The following is a 15000-nucleotide window of genomic DNA, read 5'->3' on the forward strand; positions in this document are numbered from 1 at the left end:
TGTCTGTGTGGCGTTGGTGGTATAGTGGTTAGCATAGCTGCCTTCCAAGCAGTTGACCCGGGTTCGATTCCCGGCCAACGCAACGACCCTCTCTTTAAGGTCCTCTTTGCTGCCTCCCTAGGGCCTCCGGTCTTGCTGTAAGATTGCCCCGCCTCATTGGTGAGCCACCACTGCGGTAGCGTGGCCGAGCGGTCTAAGGCGCTGGATTAAGGCTCCAGTCTCTTCGGGGGCGTGGGTTCGAATCCCACCGCTGCCATTATGACCAGCAGCGCAAGAAGAGATGGCTTGGGCCTTGCCCTCAAACCACAGTCGTGACACTTCTGTTGCCCGCCATCTCGCTGACCGAAGCGAGGAACTCTTCCCTTCTGAGGACCTCCACCCGTGGGGTAGTGTGGCCGAGCGGTCTAAGGCGCTGGATTTAGGCTCCAGTCTCTCCGGAGGCGTGGGTTCAAATCCCACCACTGCCATTATCTTGTGATTTTCGAAGACCGAGCCTGTCCTTTCATCAGGGCCTCGTGAGCAAACGTCGACGTCCCTCTCCGCATTTGCTGCAAGTCTTGGGAGTCTGAGCCACGCCCTGCTTGCAGTGACTGGAGGCGACCAAATTTGAGCAAGCTTTTTGATACAGCTGTTGCCTCCGCTTCCAGAGACGCCTTGCGGTTTGAGGACCGCTACTCTTGTGCTGAGCTAGCAAAGGCTAGGCCAGTCTGTTGAACTGCCTGCTTCACAAGAGTGAAAAATATGTCGGGACTGCAAAGGGCCTGACTGACAGGCCTGCATTGGCTTAGCCTTGTTGCGAAGGCTTTTCCCCTGTCTGTGTGGCGTTGGTGGTATAGTGGTTAGCATAGCTGCCTTCCAAGCAGTTGACCCGGGTTCGATTCCCGGCCAACGCAACGACCCTCTCTTTAAGGTCCTCTTTGCTGCCTCCCTAGGGCCTCCGGTCTTGCTGTAAGATTGCCCCGCCTCATTGGTGAGCCATCACTGCGGTAGTGTGGCCGAGCGGTCTAAGGCGCTGGATTAAGGCTCCAGTCTCTTCGGGGGCGTGGGTTCGAATCCCACCGCTGCCATTATGACCAGCAGCACAAGAAGAGATGGCTTGGGCCTTGCCCTCAAACCACAGTCGTGACACTTCTGTTGCCCGCCATCTCGCTGACCGAAGCGAGAGACTCTTCCCTTCTGAGGACCTCCACCCGGGGGGTAGTGTGGCCGAGCGGTCTAAGGCGCTGGATTTAGGCTCCAGTCTCTCCGGAGGCGTGGGTTCAAATCCCACCGCTGCCATTATCTTGTGATTTTCGAAGACCGAGCCTGTCCTTTCATCAGGGCCTCGTGAGCAAACGTCGACGTCCCTCTCCGCATTTGCTGCAAGTCTTGGGAGTCTGAGCCACGCCCTGCTTGCAGTGTCTGGAGGCGACCAAATTTGAGCAAGCTTTTTGATACAGCTGTTCCCTCCGCTTCCAGAGACGCCTTGCGGTTTGAGGACTGCTACTCTTGTGCTGAGCTAGCAAAGGCTAGGCCAGTCTGTTGAACTGCCTGCTTCACAAGAGTGAAAAATATGTCGGGACTGCAAAGGGCCTGACTGACAGGCCTGCATTGGCTTAGCCTTGTTGCGAAGGCTTTTCCCCTGTCTGTGTGGCGTTGGTGGTATAGTGGTTAGCATAGCTGCCTTCCAAGCAGTTGACCCGGGTTCGATTCCCGGCCAACGCAACGACCCTCTCTTTAAGGTCCTCTTTGCTGCCTCCCTAGGGCCTCCGGTCTTGCTGTAAGATTGCCCCGCCTCATTGGTGAGCCACCACTGCGGTAGCGTGGCCGAGCGGTCTAAGGCGCTGGATTAAGGCTCCAGTCTCTTCGGGGGCGTGGGTTCGAATCCCACCGCTGCCATTATGACCAGCAGCGCAAGAAGAGATGGCTTGGGCCTTGCCCTCAAACCACAGTCGTGACACTTCTGTTTCCCGCCATCTGGCTGACCGAAGCGAGGAACTCTTCCCTTCTGAGGACCTCCACCCGTGGGGTAGTGTGGCCGAGCGGTCTAAGGCACTGGATTTAGGCTCCAGTCTCTCCGGAGGCGTGGGTTCAAATCCCACCGCTGCCATTATCTTGTGATTTTCGAAGACCGAGCCTGTCCTTTCATCAGGGCCTCGTGAGCAAACGTCGACGTCCCTCTCCGCATTTGCTGCAAGTCTTGGGAGTCTGAGCCACGCCCTGCTTGCAGTGACTGGAGGCGACCAAATTTGAGCAAGCTTTTTGATACAGCTGTTGCCTCCGCTTCCAGAGACGCCTTGCGGTTTGAGGACCGCTACTCTTGTGCTGAGCTAGCAAAGGCTAGGCCAGTCTGTTGAACTGCCTGCTTCACAAGAGTGAAAAATATGTCGGGACTGCAAAGGGCCTGACTGACAGGCCTGCATTGGCTTAGCCTTGTTGCGAAGGCTTTTCCCCTGTCTGTGTGGCGTTGGTGGTATAGTGGTTAGCATAGCTGCCTTCCAAGCAGTTGACCCGGGTTCGATTCCCGGCCAACGCAACGACCCTCTCTTTAAGGTCCTCTTTGCTGCCTCCCTAGGGCCTCCGGTCTTGCTGTAAGATTGCCCCGCCTCATTGGTGAGCCACCACTGCGGTAGCGTGGCCGAGCGGTCTAAGGCGCTGGATTAAGGCTCCAGTCTCTTCGGGGGCGTGGGTTCGAATCCCACCGCTGCCATTATGACCAGCAGCGCAAGAAGAGATGGCTTGGGCCTTGCCCTCAAACCACAGTCGTGACACTTCTGTTGCCCGCCATCTCGCTGACCGAAGCGAGGAACTCTTCCCTTCTGAGGACCTCCACCCGTGGGGTAGTGTGGCCGAGCGGTCTAAGGCGCTGGATTTAGGCTCCAGTCTCTCCGGAGGCGTGGGTTCAAATCCCACCACTGCCATTATCTTGTGATTTTCGAAGACCGAGCCTGTCCTTTCATCAGGGCCTCGTGAGCAAACGTCGACGTCCCTCTCCGCATTTGCTGCAAGTCTTGGGAGTCTGAGCCACGCCCTGCTTGCAGTGACTGGAGGCGACCAAATTTGAGCAAGCTTTTTGATACAGCTGTTGCCTCCGCTTCCAGAGACGCCTTGCGGTTTGAGGACCGCTACTCTTGTGCTGAGCTAGCAAAGGCTAGGCCAGTCTGTTGAACTGCCTGCTTCACAAGAGTGAAAAATATGTCGGGACTGCAAAGGGCCTGACTGACAGGCCTGCATTGGCTTAGCCTTGTTGCGAAGGCTTTTCCCCTGTCTGTGTGGCGTTGGTGGTATAGTGGTTAGCATAGCTGCCTTCCAAGCAGTTGACCCGGGTTCGATTCCCGGCCAACGCAACGACCCTCTCTTTAAGGTCCTCTTTGCTGCCTCCCTAGGGCCTCCGGTCTTGCTGTAAGATTGCCCCGCCTCATTGGTGAGCCATCACTGCGGTAGTGTGGCCGAGCGGTCTAAGGCGCTGGATTAAGGCTCCAGTCTCTTCGGGGGCGTGGGTTCGAATCCCACCGCTGCCATTATGACCAGCAGCACAAGAAGAGATGGCTTGGGCCTTGCCCTCAAACCACAGTCGTGACACTTCTGTTGCCCGCCATCTCGCTGACCGAAGCGAGAGACTCTTCCCTTCTGAGGACCTCCACCCGGGGGGTAGTGTGGCCGAGCGGTCTAAGGCGCTGGATTTAGGCTCCAGTCTCTCCGGAGGCGTGGGTTCAAATCCCACCGCTGCCATTATCTTGTGATTTTCGAAGACCGAGCCTGTCCTTTCATCAGGGCCTCGTGAGCAAACGTCGACGTCCCTCTCCGCATTTGCTGCAAGTCTTGGGAGTCTGAGCCACGCCCTGCTTGCAGTGTCTGGAGGCGACCAAATTTGAGCAAGCTTTTTGATACAGCTGTTGCCTCCGCTTCCAGAGACGCCTTGCGGTTTGAGGACCGCTACTCTTGTGCTGAGCTAGCAAAGGCTAGGCCAGTCTGTTGAACTGCCTGCTTCACAAGAGTGAAAAATATGTCGGGACTGCAAAGGGCCTGACTGACAGGCCTGCATTGGCTTAGCCTTGTTGCGAAGGCTTTTCCCCTGTCTGTGTGGCGTTGGTGGTATAGTGGTTAGCATAGCTGCCTTCCAAGCAGTTGACCCGGGTTCGATTCCCGGCCAACGCAACGACCCTCTCTTTAAGGTCCTCTTTGCTGCTTCCCTAGGGCCTCCGGTCTTGCTGTAAGATTGCCCCGCCTCATTGGTGAGCCACCACTGCGGTACCGTGGCCGAGCGGTCTAAGGCGCTGGATTAAGGCTCCAGTCTCTTCGGGGGCGTGGGTTCGAATCCCACCGCTGCCATTATGACCAGCAGCGCAAGAAGAGATGGCTTGGGCCTTGCCCTCAAACCACAGTCGTGACACTTCTGTTTCCCGCCATCTGGCTGACCGAAGCGAGGAACTCTTCCCTTCTGAGGACCTCCACCCGTGGGGTAGTGTGGCCGAGCGGTCTAAGGCGCTGGATTTAGGCTCCAGTCTCTCCGGAGGCGTGGGTTCAAATCCCACCGCTGCCATTATCTTGTGATTTTCGAAGACCGAGCCTGTCCTTTCATCAGGGCCTCGTGAGCAAACGTCGACGTCCCTCTCCGCATTTGCTGCAAGTCTTGGGAGTCTGAGCCACGCCCTGCTTGCAGTGACTGGAGGCGACCAAATTTGAGCAAGCTTTTTGATACAGCTGTTGCCTCCGCTTCCAGAGACGCCTTGCGGTTTGAGGACCACTACTCTTGTGCTGAGCTAGCAAAGGCTAGGCCAGTCTGTTGAACTGCCTGCTTCACAAGAGTGAAAAATATGTCGGGACTGCAAAGGGCCTGACTGACAGGCCTGCATTGGCTTAGCCTTGTTGCGAAGGCTTTTCCCCTGTCTGTGTGGCGTTGGTGGTATAGTGGTTAGCATAGCTGCCTTCCAAGCAGTTGACCCGGGTTCGATTCCCGGCCAACGCAACGACCCTCTCTTTAAGGTCCTCTTTGCTGCCTCCCTAGGGCCTCCGGTCTTGCTGTAAGATTGCCCCGCCTCATTGGTGAGCCACCACTGCGGTAGCGTGGCCCAGCGGTCTAAGGCGCTGGATTAAGGCTCCAGTCTCTTCGGGGGCGTGGGTTCGAATTCCACCGCTGCCATTATGACCAGCAGCGCAAGAAGAGATGGCTTGGGCCTTGCCCTCAAACCACAGTCGTGACACTTCTGTTGCCCGCCATCTCGCTGACCGAAGCGAGGAACTCTTCCCTTCTGAGGACCTCCACCCGGGGGGTAGTGTGGCCGAGCGGTCTAAGGCGCTGGATTTAGGCTCCAGTCTCTCCGGAGGCGTGGGTTCAAATCCCACCGCTGCCATTATCTTGTGATTTTCGAAGACCGAGCCTGTCCTTTCATCAGGGCCTCGTGAGCAAACGTCGACGTCCCTCTCCGCATTTGCTGCAAGTCTTGGGAGTCTGAGCCACGCCCTGCTTGCAGTGTCTGGAGGCGACCAAATTTGAGCAAGCTTTTTGATACAGCTGTTCCCTCCGCTTCCAGAGACGCCTTGCGGTTTGAGGACTGCTACTCTTGTGCTGAGCTAGCAAAGGCTAGGCCAGTCTGTTGAACTGCCTGCTTCACAAGAGTGAAAAATATGTCGGGACTGCAAAGGGCCTGACTGACAGGCCTGCATTGGCTTAGCCTTGTTGCGAAGGCTTTTCCCCTGTCTGTGTGGCGTTGGTGGTATAGTGGTTAGCATAGCTGCCTTCCAAGCAGTTGACCCGGGTTCGATTCCCGGCCAACGCAACGACCTTCTCTTTAAGGTCCTCTTTGCTGCCTCCCTAGGGCCTCCGGTCTTGCTGTAAGATTGCCCCGCCTCATTGGTGAGCCACCACTGCGGTAGCGTGGCCGAGCGGTCTAAGGCGCTGGATTAAGGCTCCAGTCTCTTCGGGGGCGTGGGTTCGAATCCCACCGCTAACATTATGACCAGCAGCGCAAGAAGAGATGGCTTGGGCCTTGCCCTCAAACCACAGTCGTGACACTTCTGTTGCCCGCCATCTCGCTGACCGAAGCGAGGAACTCTTCCCTTCTGAGGACCTCCACCCGTGGGGTAGTGTGGCCGAGCGGTCTAAGGCGCTGGATTTAGGCTCCAGTCTCTCCGGAGGCGTGGGTTCAAATCCCACCGCTGCCATTATCTTGTGATTTTCGAAGACCGAGCCTGTCCTTTCATCAGGCCTCGTGAGCAAACGTCGACGTCCCTCTCCGCATTTGCTGCAAGTCTTGGGAGTCTGAGCCACGCCCTGCTTGCAGTGTCTGGAGGCGACCAAATTTGAGCAAGCTTTTTGATACAGCTGTTGCCTCCGCTTCCAGAGACGCCTTGCGGTTTGAGGACCGCTACTCTTGTGCTGAGCTAGCAAAGGCTAGGCCAGTCTGTTGAACTGCCTGCTTCACAAGAGTGAAAAATATGTCGGGACTGCAAAGGGCCTGACTGACAGGCCTGCATTGGCTTAGCCTTGTTGCGAAGGCTTTTCCCCTGTCTGTGTGGCGTTGGTGGTATAGTGGTTAGCATAGCTGCCTTCCAAGCAGTTGACCCGGGTTCGATTCCCGGCCAACGCAACGACCTTCTCTTTAAGGTCCTCTTTGCTGCCTCCCTAGGGCCTCCGGTCTTGCTGTAAGATTGCCCCGCCTCATTGGTGAGCCACCACTGCGGTAGCGTGGCCGAGCGGTCTAAGGCGCTGGATTAAGGCTCCAGTCTCTTCGGGGGCGTGGGTTCGAATCCCACCGCTAACATTATGACCAGCAGCGCAAGAAGAGATGGCTTGGGCCTTGCCCTCAAACCACAGTCGTGACACTTCTGTTGCCCGCCATCTCGCTGACCGAAGCGAGAGACTCTTCCCTTCTGAGGACCTCCACCCGGGGGGTAGTGTGGCCGAGCGGTCTAAGGCGCTGGATTTAGGCTCCAGTCTCTCCGGAGGCGTGGGTTCAAATCCCACCGCTGCCATTATCTTGTGATTTTCGAAGACCGAGCCTGTCCTTTCATCAGGGCCTCGTGAGCAAACGTCGACGTCCCTCTCCGCATTTGCTGCAAGTCTTGGGAGTCTGAGCCACGCCCTGCTTGCAGTGTCTGGAGGCGACCAAATTTGAGCAAGCTTTTTGATACAGCTGTTGCCTCCGCTTCCAGAGACGCCTTGCGGTTTGAGGACCGCTACTCTTGTGCTGAGCTAGCAAAGGCTAGGCCAGTCTGTTGAACTGCCTGCTTCACAAGAGTGAAAAATATGTCGGGACTGCAAAGGGCCTGACTGACAGGCCTGCATTGGCTTAGCCTTGTTGCGAAGGCTTTTCCCCTGTCTGTGTGGCGTTGGTGGTATAGTGGTTAGCATAGCTGCCTTCCAAGCAGTTGACCCGGGTTCGATTCCCGGCCAACGCAACGACCCTCTCTTTAAGGTCCTCTTTGCTGCTTCCCTAGGGCCTCCGGTCTTGCTGTAAGATTGCCCCGCCTCATTGGTGAGCCACCACTGCGGTACCGTGGCCGAGCGGTCTAAGGCGCTGGATTAAGGCTCCAGTCTCTTCGGGGGCGTGGGTTCGAATCCCACCGCTGCCATTATGACCAGCAGCGCAAGAAGAGATGGCTTGGGCCTTGCCCTCAAACCACAGTCGTGACACTTCTGTTTCCCGCCATCTGGCTGACCGAAGCGAGGAACTCTTCCCTTCTGAGGACCTCCACCCGTGGGGTAGTGTGGCCGAGCGGTCTAAGGCGCTGGATTTAGGCTCCAGTCTCTCCGGAGGCGTGGGTTCAAATCCCACCGCTGCCATTATCTTGTGATTTTCGAAGACCGAGCCTGTCCTTTCATCAGGGCCTCGTGAGCAAACGTCGACGTCCCTCTCCGCATTTGCTGCAAGTCTTGGGAGTCTGAGCCACGCCCTGCTTGCAGTGACTGGAGGCGACCAAATTTGAGCAAGCTTTTTGATACAGCTGTTGCCTCCGCTTCCAGAGACGCCTTGCGGTTTGAGGACCACTACTCTTGTGCTGAGCTAGCAAAGGCTAGGCCAGTCTGTTGAACTGCCTGCTTCACAAGAGTGAAAAATATGTCGGGACTGCAAAGGGCCTGACTGACAGGCCTGCATTGGCTTAGCCTTGTTGCGAAGGCTTTTCCCCTGTCTGTGTGGCGTTGGTGGTATAGTGGTTAGCATAGCTGCCTTCCAAGCAGTTGACCCGGGTTCGATTCCCGGCCAACGCAACGACCCTCTCTTTAAGGTCCTCTTTGCTGCCTCCCTAGGGCCTCCGGTCTTGCTGTAAGATTGCCCCGCCTCATTGGTGAGCCACCACTGCGGTAGCGTGGCCCAGCGGTCTAAGGCGCTGGATTAAGGCTCCAGTCTCTTCGGGGGCGTGGGTTCGAATTCCACCGCTGCCATTATGACCAGCAGCGCAAGAAGAGATGGCTTGGGCCTTGCCCTCAAACCACAGTCGTGACACTTCTGTTGCCCGCCATCTCGCTGACCGAAGCGAGGAACTCTTCCCTTCTGAGGACCTCCACCCGGGGGGTAGTGTGGCCGAGCGGTCTAAGGCGCTGGATTTAGGCTCCAGTCTCTCCGGAGGCGTGGGTTCAAATCCCACCGCTGCCATTATCTTGTGATTTTCGAAGACCGAGCCTGTCCTTTCATCAGGGCCTCGTGAGCAAACGTCGACGTCCCTCTCCGCATTTGCTGCAAGTCTTGGGAGTCTGAGCCACGCCCTGCTTGCAGTGTCTGGAGGCGACCAAATTTGAGCAAGCTTTTTGATACAGCTGTTCCCTCCGCTTCCAGAGACGCCTTGCGGTTTGAGGACTGCTACTCTTGTGCTGAGCTAGCAAAGGCTAGGCCAGTCTGTTGAACTGCCTGCTTCACAAGAGTGAAAAATATGTCGGGACTGCAAAGGGCCTGACTGACAGGCCTGCATTGGCTTAGCCTTGTTGCGAAGGCTTTTCCCCTGTCTGTGTGGCGTTGGTGGTATAGTGGTTAGCATAGCTGCCTTCCAAGCAGTTGACCCGGGTTCGATTCCCGGCCAACGCAACGACCTTCTCTTTAAGGTCCTCTTTGCTGCCTCCCTAGGGCCTCCGGTCTTGCTGTAAGATTGCCCCGCCTCATTGGTGAGCCACCACTGCGGTAGCGTGGCCGAGCGGTCTAAGGCGCTGGATTAAGGCTCCAGTCTCTTCGGGGGCGTGGGTTCGAATCCCACCGCTAACATTATGACCAGCAGCGCAAGAAGAGATGGCTTGGGCCTTGCCCTCAAACCACAGTCGTGACACTTCTGTTGCCCGCCATCTCGCTGACCGAAGCGAGGAACTCTTCCCTTCTGAGGACCTCCACCCGTGGGGTAGTGTGGCCGAGCGGTCTAAGGCGCTGGATTTAGGCTCCAGTCTCTCCGGAGGCGTGGGTTCAAATCCCACCGCTGCCATTATCTTGTGATTTTCGAAGACCGAGCCTGTCCTTTCATCAGGCCTCGTGAGCAAACGTCGACGTCCCTCTCCGCATTTGCTGCAAGTCTTGGGAGTCTGAGCCACGCCCTGCTTGCAGTGTCTGGAGGCGACCAAATTTGAGCAAGCTTTTTGATACAGCTGTTGCCTCCGCTTCCAGAGACGCCTTGCGGTTTGAGGACCGCTACTCTTGTGCTGAGCTAGCAAAGGCTAGGCCAGTCTGTTGAACTGCCTGCTTCACAAGAGTGAAAAATATGTCGGGACTGCAAAGGGCCTGACTGACAGGCCTGCATTGGCTTAGCCTTGTTGCGAAGGCTTTTCCCCTGTCTGTGTGGCGTTGGTGGTATAGTGGTTAGCATAGCTGCCTTCCAAGCAGTTGACCCGGGTTCGATTCCCGGCCAACGCAACGACCTTCTCTTTAAGGTCCTCTTTGCTGCCTCCCTAGGGCCTCCGGTCTTGCTGTAAGATTGCCCCGCCTCATTGGTGAGCCACCACTGCGGTAGCGTGGCCGAGCGGTCTAAGGCGCTGGATTAAGGCTCCAGTCTCTTCGGGGGCGTGGGTTCGAATCCCACCGCTAACATTATGACCAGCAGCGCAAGAAGAGATGGCTTGGGCCTTGCCCTCAAACCACAGTCGTGACACTTCTGTTGCCCGCCATCTCGCTGACCGAAGCGAGGAACTCTTCCCTTCTGAGGACCTCCACCCGTGGGGTAGTGTGGCCGAGCGGTCTAAGGCGCTGGATTTAGGCTCCAGTCTCTCCGGAGGCGTGGGTTCAAATCCCACCGCTGCCATTATCTTGTGATTTTCGAAGACCGAGCCTGTCCTTTCATCAGGGCCTCGTGAGCAAACGTCGACGTCCCTCTCCGCATTTGCTGCAAGTCTTGGGAGTCTGAGCCACGCCCTGCTTGCAGTGTCTGGAGGCGACCAAATTTGAGCAAGCTTTTTGATACAGCTGTTGCCTCCGCTTCCAGAGACGCCTTGCGGTTTGAGGACCGCTACTCTTGTGCTGAGCTAGCAAAGGCTAGGCCAGTCTGTTGAACTGCCTGCTTCACAAGAGTGAAAAATATGTCGGGACTGCAAAGGGCCTGACTGACAGGCCTGCATTGGCTTAGCCTTGTTGCGAAGGCTTTTCCCCTGTCTGTGTGGCGTTGGTGGTATGGTGGTTAGCATAGCTGCCTTCCAAGCAGTTGACCCGGGTTTGATTCCCGGCCAACGCAACGACCCTCTCTTTAAGGTCCTCTTTGCTGCCTCCCTAGGGCCTCCGGTCTTGCTGTAAGATTGCCCCGCCTCATTGGTGAGCCACCACTGCGGTAGCGTGGCTGAGCGGTCTAAGGCGCTGGATTAAGGCTCCAGTCTCTTCGGGGGCGTGGGTTCGAATCCCACCGCTGCCATTATGACCAGCAGCGCAAGAAGAGATGGCTTGGGCCTTGCCCTCAAACCACAGTCGTGACACTTCTGTTGCCCGCCATCTCGCTGACCGAAGCGAGGAACTCTTCCCTTCTGAGGACCTCCACCCGTGGGGTAGTGTGGCCGAGCGGTCTAAGGCGCTGGATTTAGGCTCCAGTCTCTCCGGAGGCGTGGGTTCAAATCCCACCGCTGCCATTATCTTGTGATTTTCGAAGACCGAGCCCGTCCTTTCATCAGGGCCTCGTGAGCAAACGTCGACGTCCCTCTCCGCATTTGCTGCAAGTCTTGGGAGTCTGAGCCACGCCCTGCTTGCAGTGTCTGGAGGCGACCAAATTTGAGCAAGCTTTTTGATACAGCTGTTGCCTCCGCTTCCAGAGACGCCTTGCGGTTTGAGGACCGCTACTCTTGTGCTGAGCTAGCAAAGGCTAGGCCAGTCTGTTGAACTGCCTGCTTCACAAGAGTGAAAAATATGTCGGGACTGCAAAGGGCCTGACTGACAGGCCTGCATTGGCTTAGCCTTGTTGCGAAGGCTTTTCCCCTGTCTGTGTGGCGTTGGTGGTATAGTGGTTAGCATAGCTGCCTTCCAAGCAGTTGACCCGGGTTCGATTCCCGGCCAACGCAACGACCCTCTCTTTAAGGTCCTCTTTGCTGCCTACCTAGGGCCTCCGGTCTTGCTGTAAGATTGCCCCGCCTCATTGGTGAGCCACCACTGCGGTAGCGTGGCCGAGCGGTCTAAGGCGCTGGATTAAGGCTCCAGTCTCTTCGGGGGCGTGGGTTCGAATCCCACCGCTGCCATTATGACCAGCAGCGCAAGAAGAGATGGCTTGGGCCTTGCCCTCAAACCACAGTCGTGACACTTCTGTTGCCCGCCATCTCGCTGACCGAAGCGAGAGACTCTTCCCTTCTGAGGACCTCCACCCGGGGGGTAGTGTGGCCGAGCGGTCTAAGGCGCTGGATTTAGGCTCCAGTCTCTCCGGAGGCGTGGGTTCAAATCCCACCGCTGCCATTATCTTGTGATTTTCGAAGACCGAGCCTGTCCTTTCATCAGGGCCTCGTGAGCAAACGTCGACGTCCCTCTCCGCATTTGCTGCAAGTCTTGGGAGTCTGAGCCACGCCCTGCTTGCAGTGTCTGGAGGCGACCAAATTTGAGCAAGCTTTTTGATACAGCTGTTGCCTCCGCTTCCAGAGACGCCTTGCGGTTTGAGGACCGCTACTCTTGTGCTGAGCTAGCAAAGGCTAGGCCAGTCTGTTGAACTGCCTGCTTCACAAGAGTGAAAAATATGTCGGGACTGCAAAGGGCCTGACTGACAGGCCTGCATTGGCTTAGCCTTGTTGCGAAGGCTTTTCCCCTGTCTGTGTGGCGTTGGTGGTATGGTGGTTAGCATAGCTGCCTTCCAAGCAGTTGACCCGGGTTTGATTCCCGGCCAACGCAACGACCCTCTCTTTAAGGTCCTCTTTGCTGCCTCCCTAGGGCCTCCGGTCTTGCTGTAAGATTGCCCCGCCTCATTGGTGAGCCACCACTGCGGTAGCGTGGCTGAGCGGTCTAAGGCGCTGGATTAAGGCTCCAGTCTCTTCGGGGGCGTGGGTTCGAATCCCACCGCTGCCATTATGACCAGCAGCGCAAGAAGAGATGGCTTGGGCCTTGCCCTCAAACCACAGTCGTGACACTTCTGTTGCCCGCCATCTCGCTGACCGAAGCGAGGAACTCTTCCCTTCTGAGGACCTCCACCCGTGGGGTAGTGTGGCCGAGCGGTCTAAGGCGCTGGATTTAGGCTCCAGTCTCTCCGGAGGCGTGGGTTCAAATCCCACCGCTGCCATTATCTTGTGATTTTCGAAGACCGAGCCCGTCCTTTCATCAGGGCCTCGTGAGCAAACGTCGACGTCCCTCTCCGCATTTGCTGCAAGTCTTGGGAGTCTGAGCCACGCCCTGCTTGCAGTGTCTGGAGGCGACCAAATTTGAGCAAGCTTTTTGATACAGCTGTTGCCTCCGCTTCCAGAGACGCCTTGCGGTTTGAGGACCGCTACTCTTGTGCTGAGCTAGCAAAGGCTAGGCCAGTCTGTTGAACTGCCTGCTTCACAAGAGTGAAAAATATGTCGGGACTGCAAAGGGCCTGACTGACAGGCCTGCATTGGCTTAGCCTTGTTGCGAAGGCTTTTCCCCTGTCTGTGTGGCGTTGGTGGTATAGTGGTTAGCATAGCTGCCTTCCAAGCAGTTGACCCGGGTTCGATTCCCGGCCAACGCAACGACCCTCTCTTTAAGGTCCTCTTTGCTGCCTACCTAGGGCCTCCGGTCTTGCTGTAAGATTGCCCCGCCTCATTGGTGAGCCACCACTGCGGTAGCGTGGCCGAGCGGTCTAAGGCGCTGGATTAAGGCTCCAGTCTCTTCGGGGGCGTGGGTTCGAATCCCACCGCTGCCATTATGACCAGCAGCGCAAGAAGAGATGGCTTGGGCCTTGCCCTCAAACCACAGTCGTGACACTTCTGTTGCCCGCCATCTCGCTGACCGAAGCGAGAGACTCTTCCCTTCTGAGGACCTCCACCCGGGGGGTAGTGTGGCCGAGCGGTCTAAGGCGCTGGATTTAGGCTCCAGTCTCTCCGGAGGCGTGGGTTCAAATCCCACCGCTGCCATTATCTTGTGATTTTCGAAGACCGAGCCTGTCCTTTCATCAGGGCCTCGTGAGCAAACGTCGACGTCCCTCTCCGCATTTGCTGCAAGTCTTGGGAGTCTGAGCCACGCCCTGCTTGCAGTGTCTGGAGGCGACCAAATTTGAGCAAGCTTTTTGATACAGCTGTTGCCTCCGCTTCCAGAGACGCCTTGCGGTTTGAGGACCGCTACTCTTGTGCTGAGCTAGCAAAGGCTAGGCCAGTCTGTTGAACTGCCTGCTTCACAAGAGTGAAAAATATGTCGGGACTGCAAAGGGCCTGACTGACAGGCCTGCATTGGCTTAGCCTTGTTGCGAAGGCTTTTCCCCTGTCTGTGTGGCGTTGGTGGTATAGTGGTTAGCATAGCTGCCTTCCAAGCAGTTGACCCGGGTTCGATTCCCGGCCAACGCAACGACCCTCTCTTTAAGGTCCTCTTTGCTGCTTCCCTAGGGCCTCCGGTCTTGCTGTAAGATTGCCCCGCCTCATTGGTGAGCCACCACTGCGGTACCGTGGCCGAGCGGTCTAAGGCGCTGGATTAAGGCTCCAGTCTCTTCGGGGGCGTGGGTTCGAATCCCACCGCTGCCATTATGACCAGCAGCGCAAGAAGAGATGGCTTGGGCCTTGCCCTCAAACCACAGTCGTGACACTTCTGTTTCCCGCCATCTGGCTGACCGAAGCGAGGAACTCTTCCCTTCTGAGGACCTCCACCCGTGGGGTAGTGTGGCCGTGCGGTCTAAGGCGCTGGATTTAGGCTCCAGTCTCTCCGGAGGCGTGGGTTCAAATCCCACCGTTGCCATTATCTTGTGATTTTCGAAGACCGAGCCTGTCCTTTCATCAGGGCCTCGTGAGCAAACGTCGACGTCCCTCTCCGCATTTGCTGCAAGTCTTGGGAGTCTGAGCCACGCCCTGCTTGCAGTGACTGGAGGCGACCAAATTTGAGCAAGCTTTTTGATACAGCTGTTGCCTCCGCTTCCAGAGACGCCTTGCGGTTTGAGGACCGCTACTCTTGTGCTGAGCTAGCAAAGGCTATGCCAGTCTGTTGAACTGCCTGCTTCACAAGAGTGAAAAATATGTCGGGACTGCAAAGGGCCTGACTGACAGGCCTGCATTGGCTTAGCCTTGTTGCGAAGGCTTTTCCCCTGTCTGTGTGGCGTTGGTGGTATAGTGGTTAGCATAGCTGCCTTCCAAGCAGTTGACCCGGGTTCGATTCCCGGCCAACGCAACGACCCTCTCTTTAAGGTCCTCTTTGCTGCCTCCCTAGGGCCTCCGGTCTTGCTGTAAGATTGCCCCGCCTCATTGGTGAGCCACCACTGCGGTAGCGTGGCCGAGCGGTCTAAGGCGCTGGATTAAGGCTCCAGTCTCTTCGGGGGCGTGGGTTCGAATTCCACCGCTGCCATTATGACCAGCAGCGCAAGAAGAGATGGCTTGGGCCTTGCCCTCAAACCACAGTCGTGACACTTCTGTTGCCCGCCATCTCGCTGACCGAAGCGAGGAACTCTTCCCTTCTGAGGACCTCCACCCGTGGGGTAGTGTGGCCGAGCGGT

At 56.9% G+C, this 15000-nt stretch overlaps 57 non-coding genes across 57 annotated transcripts in view; all 57 read left to right on the forward strand.

The window, feature by feature from the left end:
* Window positions 1-10: 10 nt before the first annotated feature.
* On the forward strand, window positions 11-82 carry trnag-ucc (transfer RNA glycine (anticodon UCC)). The gene has a single exon. It is a non-coding gene; the product is annotated as a tRNA-Gly (tRNA).
* A 92-nt stretch (window positions 83-174) lies between these two features.
* Window positions 175-256, forward strand: trnal-aag (transfer RNA leucine (anticodon AAG)). The gene has a single exon. It is a non-coding gene; the product is annotated as a tRNA-Leu (tRNA).
* A 129-nt stretch (window positions 257-385) lies between these two features.
* Window positions 386-467, forward strand: trnal-uag (transfer RNA leucine (anticodon UAG)). The gene has a single exon. It is a non-coding gene; the product is annotated as a tRNA-Leu (tRNA).
* A 354-nt stretch (window positions 468-821) lies between these two features.
* On the forward strand, window positions 822-893 carry trnag-ucc (transfer RNA glycine (anticodon UCC)). Its single transcript has one exon. It is a non-coding gene; the product is annotated as a tRNA-Gly (tRNA).
* Window positions 894-985: 92 nt separating this feature from the next.
* Window positions 986-1067, forward strand: trnal-aag (transfer RNA leucine (anticodon AAG)). The gene has a single exon. It is a non-coding gene; the product is annotated as a tRNA-Leu (tRNA).
* Window positions 1068-1196: 129 nt separating this feature from the next.
* Window positions 1197-1278, forward strand: trnal-uag (transfer RNA leucine (anticodon UAG)). The gene has a single exon. It is a non-coding gene; the product is annotated as a tRNA-Leu (tRNA).
* Window positions 1279-1632: 354 nt separating this feature from the next.
* trnag-ucc (transfer RNA glycine (anticodon UCC)) lies at window positions 1633-1704 on the forward strand. The gene has a single exon. It is a non-coding gene; the product is annotated as a tRNA-Gly (tRNA).
* A 92-nt stretch (window positions 1705-1796) lies between these two features.
* trnal-aag (transfer RNA leucine (anticodon AAG)) lies at window positions 1797-1878 on the forward strand. Its single transcript has one exon. It is a non-coding gene; the product is annotated as a tRNA-Leu (tRNA).
* Window positions 1879-2007: 129 nt separating this feature from the next.
* On the forward strand, window positions 2008-2089 carry trnal-uag (transfer RNA leucine (anticodon UAG)). The gene has a single exon. It is a non-coding gene; the product is annotated as a tRNA-Leu (tRNA).
* A 354-nt stretch (window positions 2090-2443) lies between these two features.
* trnag-ucc (transfer RNA glycine (anticodon UCC)) lies at window positions 2444-2515 on the forward strand. The gene has a single exon. It is a non-coding gene; the product is annotated as a tRNA-Gly (tRNA).
* Window positions 2516-2607: 92 nt separating this feature from the next.
* Window positions 2608-2689, forward strand: trnal-aag (transfer RNA leucine (anticodon AAG)). Its single transcript has one exon. It is a non-coding gene; the product is annotated as a tRNA-Leu (tRNA).
* Window positions 2690-2818: 129 nt separating this feature from the next.
* On the forward strand, window positions 2819-2900 carry trnal-uag (transfer RNA leucine (anticodon UAG)). Its single transcript has one exon. It is a non-coding gene; the product is annotated as a tRNA-Leu (tRNA).
* Window positions 2901-3254: 354 nt separating this feature from the next.
* Window positions 3255-3326, forward strand: trnag-ucc (transfer RNA glycine (anticodon UCC)). Its single transcript has one exon. It is a non-coding gene; the product is annotated as a tRNA-Gly (tRNA).
* Window positions 3327-3418: 92 nt separating this feature from the next.
* Window positions 3419-3500, forward strand: trnal-aag (transfer RNA leucine (anticodon AAG)). Its single transcript has one exon. It is a non-coding gene; the product is annotated as a tRNA-Leu (tRNA).
* Window positions 3501-3629: 129 nt separating this feature from the next.
* Window positions 3630-3711, forward strand: trnal-uag (transfer RNA leucine (anticodon UAG)). The gene has a single exon. It is a non-coding gene; the product is annotated as a tRNA-Leu (tRNA).
* A 354-nt stretch (window positions 3712-4065) lies between these two features.
* trnag-ucc (transfer RNA glycine (anticodon UCC)) lies at window positions 4066-4137 on the forward strand. Its single transcript has one exon. It is a non-coding gene; the product is annotated as a tRNA-Gly (tRNA).
* A 92-nt stretch (window positions 4138-4229) lies between these two features.
* Window positions 4230-4311, forward strand: trnal-aag (transfer RNA leucine (anticodon AAG)). The gene has a single exon. It is a non-coding gene; the product is annotated as a tRNA-Leu (tRNA).
* A 129-nt stretch (window positions 4312-4440) lies between these two features.
* trnal-uag (transfer RNA leucine (anticodon UAG)) lies at window positions 4441-4522 on the forward strand. The gene has a single exon. It is a non-coding gene; the product is annotated as a tRNA-Leu (tRNA).
* Window positions 4523-4876: 354 nt separating this feature from the next.
* Window positions 4877-4948, forward strand: trnag-ucc (transfer RNA glycine (anticodon UCC)). The gene has a single exon. It is a non-coding gene; the product is annotated as a tRNA-Gly (tRNA).
* Window positions 4949-5040: 92 nt separating this feature from the next.
* trnal-aag (transfer RNA leucine (anticodon AAG)) lies at window positions 5041-5122 on the forward strand. Its single transcript has one exon. It is a non-coding gene; the product is annotated as a tRNA-Leu (tRNA).
* A 129-nt stretch (window positions 5123-5251) lies between these two features.
* trnal-uag (transfer RNA leucine (anticodon UAG)) lies at window positions 5252-5333 on the forward strand. The gene has a single exon. It is a non-coding gene; the product is annotated as a tRNA-Leu (tRNA).
* Window positions 5334-5687: 354 nt separating this feature from the next.
* Window positions 5688-5759, forward strand: trnag-ucc (transfer RNA glycine (anticodon UCC)). Its single transcript has one exon. It is a non-coding gene; the product is annotated as a tRNA-Gly (tRNA).
* A 92-nt stretch (window positions 5760-5851) lies between these two features.
* On the forward strand, window positions 5852-5933 carry trnal-aag (transfer RNA leucine (anticodon AAG)). Its single transcript has one exon. It is a non-coding gene; the product is annotated as a tRNA-Leu (tRNA).
* Window positions 5934-6062: 129 nt separating this feature from the next.
* trnal-uag (transfer RNA leucine (anticodon UAG)) lies at window positions 6063-6144 on the forward strand. Its single transcript has one exon. It is a non-coding gene; the product is annotated as a tRNA-Leu (tRNA).
* A 353-nt stretch (window positions 6145-6497) lies between these two features.
* trnag-ucc (transfer RNA glycine (anticodon UCC)) lies at window positions 6498-6569 on the forward strand. The gene has a single exon. It is a non-coding gene; the product is annotated as a tRNA-Gly (tRNA).
* Window positions 6570-6661: 92 nt separating this feature from the next.
* Window positions 6662-6743, forward strand: trnal-aag (transfer RNA leucine (anticodon AAG)). Its single transcript has one exon. It is a non-coding gene; the product is annotated as a tRNA-Leu (tRNA).
* A 129-nt stretch (window positions 6744-6872) lies between these two features.
* Window positions 6873-6954, forward strand: trnal-uag (transfer RNA leucine (anticodon UAG)). The gene has a single exon. It is a non-coding gene; the product is annotated as a tRNA-Leu (tRNA).
* A 354-nt stretch (window positions 6955-7308) lies between these two features.
* Window positions 7309-7380, forward strand: trnag-ucc (transfer RNA glycine (anticodon UCC)). The gene has a single exon. It is a non-coding gene; the product is annotated as a tRNA-Gly (tRNA).
* Window positions 7381-7472: 92 nt separating this feature from the next.
* On the forward strand, window positions 7473-7554 carry trnal-aag (transfer RNA leucine (anticodon AAG)). Its single transcript has one exon. It is a non-coding gene; the product is annotated as a tRNA-Leu (tRNA).
* A 129-nt stretch (window positions 7555-7683) lies between these two features.
* Window positions 7684-7765, forward strand: trnal-uag (transfer RNA leucine (anticodon UAG)). Its single transcript has one exon. It is a non-coding gene; the product is annotated as a tRNA-Leu (tRNA).
* Window positions 7766-8119: 354 nt separating this feature from the next.
* Window positions 8120-8191, forward strand: trnag-ucc (transfer RNA glycine (anticodon UCC)). The gene has a single exon. It is a non-coding gene; the product is annotated as a tRNA-Gly (tRNA).
* A 92-nt stretch (window positions 8192-8283) lies between these two features.
* On the forward strand, window positions 8284-8365 carry trnal-aag (transfer RNA leucine (anticodon AAG)). Its single transcript has one exon. It is a non-coding gene; the product is annotated as a tRNA-Leu (tRNA).
* Window positions 8366-8494: 129 nt separating this feature from the next.
* Window positions 8495-8576, forward strand: trnal-uag (transfer RNA leucine (anticodon UAG)). Its single transcript has one exon. It is a non-coding gene; the product is annotated as a tRNA-Leu (tRNA).
* A 354-nt stretch (window positions 8577-8930) lies between these two features.
* trnag-ucc (transfer RNA glycine (anticodon UCC)) lies at window positions 8931-9002 on the forward strand. The gene has a single exon. It is a non-coding gene; the product is annotated as a tRNA-Gly (tRNA).
* A 92-nt stretch (window positions 9003-9094) lies between these two features.
* Window positions 9095-9176, forward strand: trnal-aag (transfer RNA leucine (anticodon AAG)). The gene has a single exon. It is a non-coding gene; the product is annotated as a tRNA-Leu (tRNA).
* Window positions 9177-9305: 129 nt separating this feature from the next.
* trnal-uag (transfer RNA leucine (anticodon UAG)) lies at window positions 9306-9387 on the forward strand. Its single transcript has one exon. It is a non-coding gene; the product is annotated as a tRNA-Leu (tRNA).
* Window positions 9388-9740: 353 nt separating this feature from the next.
* trnag-ucc (transfer RNA glycine (anticodon UCC)) lies at window positions 9741-9812 on the forward strand. Its single transcript has one exon. It is a non-coding gene; the product is annotated as a tRNA-Gly (tRNA).
* Window positions 9813-9904: 92 nt separating this feature from the next.
* trnal-aag (transfer RNA leucine (anticodon AAG)) lies at window positions 9905-9986 on the forward strand. Its single transcript has one exon. It is a non-coding gene; the product is annotated as a tRNA-Leu (tRNA).
* Window positions 9987-10115: 129 nt separating this feature from the next.
* trnal-uag (transfer RNA leucine (anticodon UAG)) lies at window positions 10116-10197 on the forward strand. The gene has a single exon. It is a non-coding gene; the product is annotated as a tRNA-Leu (tRNA).
* Window positions 10198-10551: 354 nt separating this feature from the next.
* Window positions 10552-10623, forward strand: trnag-ucc (transfer RNA glycine (anticodon UCC)). Its single transcript has one exon. It is a non-coding gene; the product is annotated as a tRNA-Gly (tRNA).
* A 92-nt stretch (window positions 10624-10715) lies between these two features.
* trnal-aag (transfer RNA leucine (anticodon AAG)) lies at window positions 10716-10797 on the forward strand. Its single transcript has one exon. It is a non-coding gene; the product is annotated as a tRNA-Leu (tRNA).
* Window positions 10798-10926: 129 nt separating this feature from the next.
* trnal-uag (transfer RNA leucine (anticodon UAG)) lies at window positions 10927-11008 on the forward strand. The gene has a single exon. It is a non-coding gene; the product is annotated as a tRNA-Leu (tRNA).
* A 354-nt stretch (window positions 11009-11362) lies between these two features.
* trnag-ucc (transfer RNA glycine (anticodon UCC)) lies at window positions 11363-11434 on the forward strand. The gene has a single exon. It is a non-coding gene; the product is annotated as a tRNA-Gly (tRNA).
* Window positions 11435-11526: 92 nt separating this feature from the next.
* On the forward strand, window positions 11527-11608 carry trnal-aag (transfer RNA leucine (anticodon AAG)). The gene has a single exon. It is a non-coding gene; the product is annotated as a tRNA-Leu (tRNA).
* A 129-nt stretch (window positions 11609-11737) lies between these two features.
* Window positions 11738-11819, forward strand: trnal-uag (transfer RNA leucine (anticodon UAG)). Its single transcript has one exon. It is a non-coding gene; the product is annotated as a tRNA-Leu (tRNA).
* A 354-nt stretch (window positions 11820-12173) lies between these two features.
* Window positions 12174-12245, forward strand: trnag-ucc (transfer RNA glycine (anticodon UCC)). Its single transcript has one exon. It is a non-coding gene; the product is annotated as a tRNA-Gly (tRNA).
* A 92-nt stretch (window positions 12246-12337) lies between these two features.
* On the forward strand, window positions 12338-12419 carry trnal-aag (transfer RNA leucine (anticodon AAG)). The gene has a single exon. It is a non-coding gene; the product is annotated as a tRNA-Leu (tRNA).
* Window positions 12420-12548: 129 nt separating this feature from the next.
* trnal-uag (transfer RNA leucine (anticodon UAG)) lies at window positions 12549-12630 on the forward strand. The gene has a single exon. It is a non-coding gene; the product is annotated as a tRNA-Leu (tRNA).
* Window positions 12631-12984: 354 nt separating this feature from the next.
* trnag-ucc (transfer RNA glycine (anticodon UCC)) lies at window positions 12985-13056 on the forward strand. The gene has a single exon. It is a non-coding gene; the product is annotated as a tRNA-Gly (tRNA).
* A 92-nt stretch (window positions 13057-13148) lies between these two features.
* On the forward strand, window positions 13149-13230 carry trnal-aag (transfer RNA leucine (anticodon AAG)). Its single transcript has one exon. It is a non-coding gene; the product is annotated as a tRNA-Leu (tRNA).
* A 129-nt stretch (window positions 13231-13359) lies between these two features.
* trnal-uag (transfer RNA leucine (anticodon UAG)) lies at window positions 13360-13441 on the forward strand. Its single transcript has one exon. It is a non-coding gene; the product is annotated as a tRNA-Leu (tRNA).
* A 354-nt stretch (window positions 13442-13795) lies between these two features.
* trnag-ucc (transfer RNA glycine (anticodon UCC)) lies at window positions 13796-13867 on the forward strand. Its single transcript has one exon. It is a non-coding gene; the product is annotated as a tRNA-Gly (tRNA).
* Window positions 13868-13959: 92 nt separating this feature from the next.
* On the forward strand, window positions 13960-14041 carry trnal-aag (transfer RNA leucine (anticodon AAG)). The gene has a single exon. It is a non-coding gene; the product is annotated as a tRNA-Leu (tRNA).
* A 129-nt stretch (window positions 14042-14170) lies between these two features.
* On the forward strand, window positions 14171-14252 carry trnal-uag (transfer RNA leucine (anticodon UAG)). The gene has a single exon. It is a non-coding gene; the product is annotated as a tRNA-Leu (tRNA).
* Window positions 14253-14606: 354 nt separating this feature from the next.
* Window positions 14607-14678, forward strand: trnag-ucc (transfer RNA glycine (anticodon UCC)). Its single transcript has one exon. It is a non-coding gene; the product is annotated as a tRNA-Gly (tRNA).
* Window positions 14679-14770: 92 nt separating this feature from the next.
* Window positions 14771-14852, forward strand: trnal-aag (transfer RNA leucine (anticodon AAG)). The gene has a single exon. It is a non-coding gene; the product is annotated as a tRNA-Leu (tRNA).
* Window positions 14853-14981: 129 nt separating this feature from the next.
* trnal-uag (transfer RNA leucine (anticodon UAG)) overlaps window positions 14982-15000 on the forward strand; it is an 82-nt gene continuing 63 nt past the window's right edge. Inside the window, exon 1 of the tRNA in view lies at window positions 14982-15000. This exon is cut by the window's right edge and continues 63 nt beyond it. This is a non-coding gene — a tRNA (tRNA-Leu).

The sequence above is a fragment of the Sardina pilchardus genome, chromosome 15 (genome assembly GCF_963854185.1).
Source record: "Sardina pilchardus chromosome 15, fSarPil1.1, whole genome shotgun sequence".
NCBI classification, from domain to species: Eukaryota; Metazoa; Chordata; class Actinopteri; order Clupeiformes; family Clupeidae; genus Sardina; species Sardina pilchardus.